General features: G+C 42.9%; 1 long non-coding RNA gene across 1 annotated transcript; it reads right to left on the reverse strand.

Annotated features, from left to right (window-relative positions):
- Positions 1-1,846: 1,846 nt before the first annotated feature.
- Positions 1,847-9,148, reverse strand: LOC103646980 (uncharacterized). The gene is made up of 3 exons (XR_562582.1): positions 9,074-9,148; positions 2,004-2,108; positions 1,847-1,913 (listed from the first exon to the last, which is right to left on the reverse strand). It is a non-coding gene; the product is annotated as an uncharacterized lncRNA (long non-coding RNA).
- Positions 9,149-11,209: the final 2,061 nt, after the last annotated feature.

Below are 11,209 nucleotides of genomic sequence, written 5' to 3' on the forward strand. Positions count from 1 at the left end.
AAGTTTAGTTCCATAAATTAATCATGAGAGAGTCGAGCTGCTCATGACTGCGAGCATGGCTGATATACCAGTTTTACACTCTGCAGAGGTTGTGCCCTTTACCCACAAGACTTGTATCCCTACTAGCTAGGGTTAGCTAGACCCTTAGACACATCCAAGGTGAATGGCTAGGGATCCACTACGAGGCCTTTACAAAGTTCCACTAGCTTCAAAAAACCCGCTACAGTTTCTAGGAAGGGCAATATAGGAATCCCTCATCCGAAAAGCCATCGCAGCATGATCGACCCGAGAACCTCCCTATACACAACTCCCATACTACCCTTGCCCCTTTCGGGAAAGGTAGTCCTCCACTAGCTTTCCTAATTAGTTAGCCAAGGGCGTCCCATTCCACCCATCTGGTAGCACTTGTTTCTCAAGTTAAGCTCCATGTTCCAATTAACACAATGATCTTGTCATGAACAATAACTAAAACAATAGTATAATTGGAACATGATCATAATGTAATATCAATCCCAAAACCAGATAGAGCAATAGCATAACTACCCAAAAGTTCAGTGGTAAAGAAGGTGTGAGATAAACAAGTATAGGGAAACCTATTGGGTCCCACCAGATTAACCTGAGCATGTCACAGTGATTAATAGTAACATTATTGGGTAAAGAAAAGTGATCAAGAACACAACTTGCCTTAGACTCGAGCTTTCCCAGGTACCAAGTTGGTCTTCAAGTGACTCGTAACCTCGCTGCTAGTCGTAGCAATGCAAACAACCATGGTATATGCAAAATTAACATCACACCAAACATAAGAACAAACTGCATAATCATATTCTACACGTCGTAACGAGATCATGGGTTCGAGAACCACTAAATTTGGAGTTATTGTTGAAAAGATATGGTATTCAGAAGATCTAGGTGATTTAATAGTAAAAGTATATCCCCTATTAATTAATATCAATCATGTGAGATGAGTATTATAGATAAATAACAAATTCTATTTTAATCCAAGGTATAACTTGATTAGTTATCATATTTTAGTGAGGTTATAATCATACATAGGCTAACTTTGATTAGCAAGCTTAATTTACTAAACATAGATTAAACAATATCCGTCTATAAAAATATGTGTTATGATAAAATAATGTTGTTTTTGTGTAGATAATGTTATTACGAAACTAACGCAACCGGAACGGGTCAAATCGGGATTAAGATGACACTACAACCTTTTAGGCCTTCTGTGACATTATGATTATGTCACTAACTAGTGTTTATTTGTCATAGGTTGTCATAGGTTTTGTGACGCATACCAGATTCGTCACAAAATCTATGACACTGTATTTCGTCATAAGTGCCTTTGAAAATGTCACAATTTGTACTGTCGTGCATTGTCACATGGCTAATAGTGATGACGTGGTATGTGACGTGGCAAAATGTTTATGACAAAAATATTTGTCATAGATTTGATCGTGTGGCAGATGACATGGCGAAATTTCGTCACAAATTGGTAGGTGGTAGACTGGTGGCCGCTTCTATGGCAATACATTTGTGACAAATATTTTCATCATAAAATATGATGACATGGAAGTGATGTGGCAAAGCATTTGTGATAGATACAATAGTCATTAGAAGGAACACATCATAAGCATTCATATCATCAAGGAATATTACACATCACAACCAAAATATAGTATGAATTTGTTCACTGCAAATATTTCTAGCTTCTTGATCTCCAGTTCATCCTGAAGTTGTTGAACCTTTGCAGAAATTGACGCTATGGATGTTTTCTTGGATGCAGACTGAAGACCAACATTGCATAGGAACACACTGGAGCCCGGTAGGACATTAGAAACAACTTTTGTAGGATATTTTGGTTGTTATCCATCCTAAATTGGTGCTACCACTATTTCTTCCATGTCAACCTAATATAAAGGTTAAAGGTTATTCATCAGTATAGTATACCAGAAGTTGCAAGTTGTGAGTACAAACATGAAAGGAAAACAATCACTTACAATAGCTTTCTCAATATTTTCACTAAAACCTTTCTTTTTGTTGCAATGCATGTCCTTTAAAAGATCTATTGCACTAAGTTCAGCATCCTTACATTTTTCTTGCTTCTGAAATGATATAAAATGAGTCCGGTGAGAATGAAGGTCTTGAAATAAGGTACAAGTTAGATTTCAAAATAACAATTCAAAATACATTTTAGATATAAATAGTGATAAAGCATTTAAATAAAACAGTAAATGAAGCAGTCCTCAAGTAACATGCGTCAATAACAAAAATAAATACAATTCAACGAATAATTAGGACATCACAATCATATGTCAAGAAATAAAACATATGGTCCTGCAGTAGAAATGGGTGCATCTTGATGAAACATAGTTTCATAACGGCCGGTTGGTGGCGCAGCATGCAGGATCAATTAAAGGGCAGGTTAGTAATTGCAGAGCAATGTATGTAAACATTTATTTTGCTATAAGTAATTAAACTGACGACATGCCTAAGGCACTCACATGTGTTTGATTTGTTTCTGTTTAAGTTTTTTATGAGGTGTTAATTTAGTAACTAAAACCAACTAAAATGAATTACCCTTTTGTCCAACTCTACTTGTCCCCTTAAACAAAATTTCGTTGAACTTAGCGAAACAAAGAATCTACACAAAACATCAGTTATGGTACAACAATTGAATTGAATGATTCAAGCTGTTCCTCTGTAGAATGCAATTGTTTAAAAAGAATGGCTTTTGATGTTATGAAATGGTCAGATATGACATAGGACTTATTGTGCAGTGTTGATATTGTGGTGACTTTGGTATGCCCTCTTCTCCTTAGGTTGTAGCTGTGTGTGGTAGGTGGCCACTCCTTGAGCGGTTGGCGATGAGAGGAGGCCGTGGTTCTCAAGGCCTGGGAGAAGACAGCAGGGGAGGAGAAACTAGGGCAGGGCGACGACTGATCAACAATATGTTGATCACAGCCTGTTCTCATTTTATTGCAATTAAGGTATAAATAACCTCCTATTACAGATTAACCTAAAAGGCCTTTAGCCTCTTTATTCTACTGCTAAAAGGGCCTTGCTAATAGCCCACTTAGCATAAGCCGGTTCGGCCCCCTAATTAGGACTACCAGCCTTGTTGCGGCGCCTGTACTGGACGCCCACCATAACATTTCTCGGCTCCTCGAGAAATAGCTCGTCCTCGAGCTGAAAATTGGGGTAGCTTTCTCTGAACCGAGCCAGTGGTTCCCAAGTTGCCTCTGATGCTGAAGACCCGGACCACTGCACAAGAAGGTGCCATTCTTGGCGGCGTAGTCGTGCGCGCAGCACGCGCTCAGGTGTTGGCAGGACCCTCCCCTGGTGCATCTCTGGGAGGGCTGGAGAAGCACTTGGCGTATCACCTTTGAAGGGTTTGAGCAAGCCAACATGGAAAACATTATGGATGCGAGCGTCATCTGGAAGTTGCAGCCGATAAGCCACCGTGCCCACCTTTTCTAGCACCTGAAACGGACCTGCATATCTTGGACCCAGTTTGCTCTTCTTGTTGCCAACTAGTGCTCGTGCCTGGCTGTGTAGAAGTCACAGCCATACCCAGTCACCCACCTGGAATTCCAGCTCACGATGGTGTTCATCATAGTGCCATTTTGCATATGCCTGTGCTTGCAGTAATCTTTCTCGAACATCCGAGAGAAAAATGTCTCTATCTTTTAATAGATCATGGACTGCATATGTGGCTGCTGTTCCTTGTGTATACGACAGTAAGGGTGGTGGTGACCTTCCATAGACCACTTGGAATGGTGTAGTGCGGAGAGCTGAGTGAAAGGCAGTGTTGTAGCATTATTCCGCCCATGGCAACCAATCGACCCACGCCTGCGGCCTATCTCCTGTTAGGCATCGCAGGTACATGGCTATAGTTTTATTGACGACCTTAGACTGTCCATCTGTCTGGGGATGGAAAGCCATGCTCATGCACAGTTTGACCCCAGCCACCTTGAAAAGATCGCGCCAGAAGCTGCCTGTAAAGACTGGATCACGATCGCTGACAATGGAAAGTGGAAATCCATGAAGACGGACTATGTTGTCAAAGAAGGCTCGTGCCACTGAGGCTGCAGTATAAGGATGTCCCAGGGCAATGAAATGGGCATATTTGGAGAACCGATCCACCACTGTTAGTATGACTGATTTGCCGTGCACCTTTGGGAGGCCTTCCACAAAGTCCATCGCTATGTCTGCCCAAACTTGTGAGAGAACTTCTAAGGGTTGCAGCAACCCTGCAGGGTGTAAGGCCTCGGTTTTGTTTTTCTGGCAGACTGTACATGATTTGACAAAGTCACAAACCAGAGTTCTGTCATTTGGAATGTAGAAGTCTGCGCAAAGCCTGTGTAATGTCTTTTGGAACCCCCCATGTCCCGCGCCATGTGCTAGCTGTAGAAAATGAATTATTGTGGGTGATGTGTAGGTGGTACAAATACCCTGGACCCATGTAGTATTAGGCCCTCTTGGATGTGCCATGGCGCCGATTGGGTGCCATTGAGGATCTGTTCATGTAGTTATTTCCATTCTGGTCTGCTGCTGCCATCACTGCGTATTTCATCATATAGCTGGAACGATGGTACAGATATGGTTACAGACTCCATTGCTTCAGCATCCCTGTGGGAGAGAGCATCCGCCACTGTGTTAAAACGTCCGGGTCGATATTCAACGGAAAAATCAAACCCGAACAGTTTACTAATCTAGTGGTGCTGTGGAACAATTGAGAGGCGCTGGTCCAACATGAACTTGAGGATGAAATGGTCTGTTCGAACCAGAAAACGACGACCCCATAAGTACGGCCTCCAGTGACGTACTGCTTGCACCAGACCGATGAGCTCGCGTTCATAAGCAACGAGCTTCAAGTGCCATGTGGCGAACGGTCTACTGAAGAAGGCAATTGGGCCGTTGTCTTGATGTAGCACTACCCCAAACCCTGAACCGGATGCGTCACAATCCATGATGAATGATTTGGTGAACTCCGGAAGGTGCAAAACCGGTGCTGTAGACAGTGCCTCCTTGAGTGCTGTAAAGGTTGTGGCTGCTTCTGCTGACCATGCAAAACTGTCTTTTTTGAGGAGTTTGGTTAGGGGAGCTGCAATTGTGCCAAAGTCCTTAATAAATTTGCGGTAATAGCTCGCAATTCCCAGAAATCCTCGCAGCCCATGAGCTGATTTAGGTGTTGGTCAGGCGGTGATTGCTTCGACTTTGTCACTGTTCATAGAGACCCCTGACTCTGAGATGACATGTCCCAGGTATACAATAGAAGTGGCTCCAAAGCTGCATTTAGATTTCTTGACAAATAAACTGTTGGTGCGAAGTAAAGTCATCACTGCTCTGACATGTTGAAGGTGGGTTCACTAGGACGGACTGTATATCAATATGTCATCGAAGAAAACCAACACGAGCGTCACAACAGGGGCTACAGTACAGAATTCATCAAGCTCTGGAACGTCACTGGTGCATTGGTAAGACCAAATGGCATGACCAAAAATTCAAAATGATGATGATGTGTACAAAAGGTTGTCTTCTCAATGTCATCCTTGTGCATACGGACCTGATGGTACCCTGAACGGAGGTCCAACTTAGTGTAGAATCAAGCTCCATGGAGTTCATCTAGCAACTTGTCAACCACTGGTATAGGATATTTATCCTTGATAGTGTGTTCATTGAGGGCTCTGTAATCAATGCAAAAACGCCATGTATTGTCTGGCTTCTTCACTAGGAGGACCGGGGCTGAGAATGCGGATGTACTGTGTCAGATTATACCACGGCGAAGCATATCCGCACATTGAGCTTCTAATTCATCCTTTTGCAATTGGGTGTAACGATATGGACGAACAGCTGCTGGTGCAGTGCCTGGTTTCAGGTGGATCCTGTGGTCACAATGTCTGGCTGACGGTAATGACTGTGGTTCCTCAAAGACATCCTCAAAGGACTGCCGCAAGTGATCCATCATGTGCTTGGGTTCAGTGCTGATGCTACATGTGGTTGGTGTAGTGGTGTCTGTTCAGACGGACCCCAAACCCTTCCACAGTATGCACCGACCTTCATGCCAGAAGGCCATGCAAAGGTCCTGGAGATCCCATAATACTAGTCTCAATGTTCTCAGGAATGCTGTCCCTAGAATGATCTCAAATGTATCCAAGGGAATTGCATATGCCTCAATGGTGAACTTCTCCCTGTTGATGTCAATGGCTGCGCGACGAGTTACTCCCTGGCAAAAAACTGGCTCTCCATTTGCCACCTTGACATGGCAACCTGGTGTGGGTTCCAAAGTAACCCCACACTGTTGTGCCGCCTTGCAGTTGATGAAGTTATGTGTTGAACCCGTGTCAAGTAGGGCTAGCAGCTCCTGACCGTTGAGGACTACCCATCGCTGCATGGTGTCCTCCCTTCTAATCCCAGTTATTGCATGTAGGGAAACCACTGGGTCCTTCTCTTCCTAGTTATCATATGTGTCACCCTTGATCTCATCATCAGCAAAGTCTGTGACCTCCAGATAGAATAGCCTGGGATAGCGGTGGCCTCGTACATAGGGCTCGTCACAATTGTAACACAACCCTTGTTTACATCGTTCCACCATCTCGGCGGGGGTGAGGCACTTGAACGGGACTGGTGATTGTGTTGGTGGCTGCTGGGGTGTATTCTTGGCGACATTGTCGGTCATGTGTGTGAGAACCGGTGGCCGACCAGATGGTCTGGGGGCCCTGCCAGTCTGCTGGGGCTGTTGAGCACCATCAATGACCTGAGAGCGACGTTCATATGCCCTTGCTAGTCAAGAAGCCTGCTGTAGATTCTGTGGGTTCATCAGCTCGACATCGATTTTAATCCGCTGTGGCAATCCCGCCGTGAAGAGCTGCACTTGCTGGTCAGGTGCCAACGAAGAAGTGTGGCACAACAGTGACGAGAAGCGCTCTTGGTAATCATCCACGGTTGTCCGGAAACGAAGGCAGGCCAGTTCGCCTAATGGGTTGGTGCGTAGTGGCGGACCAAAGCGCTCATTGTAGAGCTCTTTGAATTGAGGCCATGTCACCGTTGCACAGTCCCGTTCCACCATGAAATACTAGGTATGTGCTGCTCCCTTGAGGTGATAGGAGGCGAGCCACACTTTGTCCTCCTCAATCGTGCGTTGGCCTCTGAAATACTGCTCGCAGTGGTTCATCCATTCGAGGGGATCCTCCTTCCCATCAAATGTCGGAAACTCCATCTTGTAGTGTCGCGGAGCTCCTGCGTCGAAAGACTGCAGGGTGGGATGGGTTGGGATATGATGTAATGGCTGATGTGGTATGTATGGTGGAAAGGATGGAAGAGGTGACGACGAGTGGGGCATGTGGATTTGGTGGATTGGTAATGTGTTGGATGATGGTGGGCTATAGCTGGTGGTGGCCTGGTGGAGGTCGATGGTGCCTGTGTCTCTGGAATGCCACCATAACCTGGGAGACCGTAAGGAAACCCTGGATGGTTGCTGGCGGCGGACACTATGGGAGTTGTGTGCCCATCAATTTCTGTCACATGCAGCGCCAGATTGGACACCTTGGTGGCGAGATGTGCAAGGGCCTTCATCATGGTGTCCATCTTCTGCTCTAGGGCTGCGCTGATGGTGTTTGGCGCCGCAGCAGATGCGACTTCGCTGGCAGTGTTGTCGTCGTTGCCTGGCATCTCCGATACCAGATTGGTATGCCCTCTTCTCCTTAGGTTGTAGCTGTGTGTGGTAGGTGGCCGCTCCTTGAGCAGTTGGCGATGAGAGGAGGTCGTGGTTCTCACGGCCTGGGAGAAGACAGCAGGGGAGGAGAAACTAGGGCAGGGCGGCGGCTGATCAACAATATGTTGATCACAACCTATTTTCATTTTATTGCAATTAAGGTATAAATAACCTCCTTTTACAGATTAACCTAAAAGGCCTTTAGCCTCTTTATTCTACTGCTAAAAGGGCCTTGCTAATAGCCCACTTAGCCTAAGCCGGTTCAGCCCCCTAATTAGGACTACCAGCCTTGTTGTGGCTCCTATACTGGACGCCCACCATAAGAGACTTAGGATTAGAACAACAGGTAAATTGATGAACCAAATGAAGCACGCCATACTTGTAAAATAGGATTATCATAGATGAAGCAGACAAACATTAACACCAATTTTTAGGGCAACAGGGTATTAGGAGCGGGCAATAAGACGCATCCATGGAAGTAAAAAGATAACGCCGGCAGATAACTTGGTGAACCAAATGAAGCATGGCGCACTTATAAAACAGAATCATCACAGATGAAGTAGACAAACATTAAACCAATTTTAGGGCAAAAGGGAATTAGAAGCAGTCAATCAGACACATTCTAGATTATAGAGGTTATGTAACGAAATAGGTAAGCACCATTACGATTTGTTGTGGAACACGAAGTAAGCAACGACCAGTCAGTGAGATAGTTGAGGCTTTGTTGGATCCCACGCCAAAAATTCTTTTTTTTGTTAACGGGATTTTTTCCACGCTATAATATATAGTAATAGTAACAGGCAACTAATAGCAAGTAAAATATATACATTGGCAAGGGTTCTCGTGATGAGCTTACCATCTTACCAACTTTGCTAACAAAAAATATACAATTAATATAGAGGTTTGTGTTGTTCTATCCACCCCATAAATCATGATAAGGAGTTTGCTAGAGTCACCAGATGAACTTATCTAAGATTACTATTTACTATGCCGAGGTCTCAACACCCTTAGCCTAAATAAGTACTCGTAGACTGTAATGATTAAACAAAGGTTGCTCATAGTTAAACTGTGTGGTGATGAGTCTTTCGACTAAATAGCTCTCAAGTAAAACAACTGAATTGAGGTGAGTACCGTTTCAAATGAGGACTTGGTTCCAGCTTACCTCACATTAATAGATGTAGGCAACCATATTTTCATGATGATAACATAGTATAATATCTGGATGCATGTTCAAGGCTATACTTTTTTACGTACTGAGTGCTTTGACAGAAAAAATGAGCAGATTGTTGTAAACAAAAAAACATGTTTGTAATGGCAAAACTGCATGCTCACGGTTGGTATTTTTTAGTTTACCTGGTAGTCATCGCCAAGCTCCTTGGTGAAAGACTGAAAGCACATCCTTGATGGCCTTGCCAGATGCGTGGTGATCGCCGCACATGATGAGGAGCAGCACCGCCTCGGCCCATGTTTCGGCCTCCTCTACCTTGCCTACCTCATCCAGATCCTAAGAAAGGGGCACAACAGAAATCTGATTTGAGGCGGCGCAAGATCATTACCTCGTGCAGAAAACCCTAGTCGTCAGTCGCCATCTGCAACGGACGGGGCGGAGGCACCCGAGAGCGAGGTGGCGCGGGATCCTCACGGCCTCACCTCATGCAGTGATGGCGTACGACGAGAGCCAATTGGTAGGAAAAACGTCGCATGCCTTGCTCTCCTCCCGGTTCTAGAAAGTGCAAGACAGGACCAAATGATTTAATCCCCTACTCCCCTCCCAGTTCCCGTTTTAGGGTTTAATAAAAACACAACCTTTCAAAATAGATATGACAACGGTAAAAAGGGAGACATGGAGTTCTGGTTGGGCTTTGTGGTGCACGACTTTTACCTATGTAAATAAATAAATTAATTAAGACAATGTGGCCATTCTGGTTGTGGAGCTTTGCTTCCCTCTTTGTATATAATTAATATTTTGTGCAAACAATTCTATTACAAGGAGTTGAGTCTATTTTATAAAAAATATTAAATGATTAAAGAGCTTTATCTCTCGGGTCCCAAATATAATACCCATATATTTGTCCCTTACTCGTTTTCTCTTGATCGGCAACTATTTATTTTCTAATAATGTAAATTATTTTCTAAATTGCATTATTTAAGGTCTAGCTATTAATGCAAAAATATCTTTTGAGACCCTAAACACTTTAAATGTGCTCGCATTTCTTTTGAAGTAAAAAATTTCTTTTAAGGTCCACTCTTGTTCGAAGACGCTAGATAGGTTGGGAATTATACGATGTGAAACAAAGTTGCCATTGCCTCTTTGCATCTATAAAACAAATATTTGACCATACGTGCATATGGGAAAGATTTGTCTCATGGACAAGTTAATATATTATGGGCTAAGAATCGAGGTGATGGGAGGAAAAATTCTACAAATTAGCTAACTACTAGAGGTACTTTAATACAAATAGTTGAAAAATCAAAAATAATTTAATGTGTTACATTAATAAACACCTCATGTTGAACCCATTTAGCCTTGATGGTGGACCTATCGTTACATCAATTATATTTTATTTCATTTTAAAAAATATAATCACAAATCAATGATGAATGAACTTGTCATACAATTGTCGTAATTATGATGTAGAGCAAGCTATGACGATTTATTCTTATGACACACCCATATTGTCATAGACCATCGTCACAAATGGTATGTTAGCATGAGTTATGACAGTTTTAATGACAATGGTTACTTTTTTGTCATTAAATATAGATGTCTCATCGAAATCGTCATAAAAAGAGCGGTGTAGTGACAATTCCCACTAGTGTCATCAAATATTTGTCATAGAAGGCCATATATGTTGTAGTGTGAGTAGATTATGGGGTTTACAAGTTTTCTATTCATTTTTACTTAAAATTTATACCTTAAAATAGATCCCAGGGGTTGTTGGGGACTTGTTCTCAAATGCTATGAGTTAAGAACAAGGCAACACAAAATGTTAAATATTGATGTCCTTCGTCCTTCGAAGCATTATTTCCCTTAGGATATAATGATCTTCAGACGAAGGTTATGAAGGACATACCTTCATAAATGCGGTATATGTTAATAAAAGAAGAAGTGTATGATATATAAGAGACAAGATAAACAATCACACAACATTATTAATTTATTGTATTATCCTGGAAAGATAGAAACAATATTGAATTACAAATGTACCTTCGGCTTAATAGAAGACAAAAAAAAGTACAAGCGTGACGCAAAAGCAAGTACAAGTCAGCGTGAACAGTACGGGGGCATTGTTCACCTATTTATAGGCACATGACACAGCCTATGAGAGATTACAATCATGCCCTTTACATTTGCTATTGACTTATAGAAAAATCTATGAGGACTGAATAGCCTTTTCCTTTTTAAGTCGGTTCCCTTTTATGCGATTTAGCCGAAGCTCCCTTCTGCACAGCTTCGGAGCGGCGGCAACCTTCGTCACGATCAAGCTC

The sequence above is a fragment of the Zea mays genome, chromosome 2 (assembly GCF_902167145.1).
Source record: "Zea mays cultivar B73 chromosome 2, Zm-B73-REFERENCE-NAM-5.0, whole genome shotgun sequence".
Taxonomy (NCBI): domain Eukaryota; kingdom Viridiplantae; phylum Streptophyta; class Magnoliopsida; order Poales; family Poaceae; genus Zea; species Zea mays.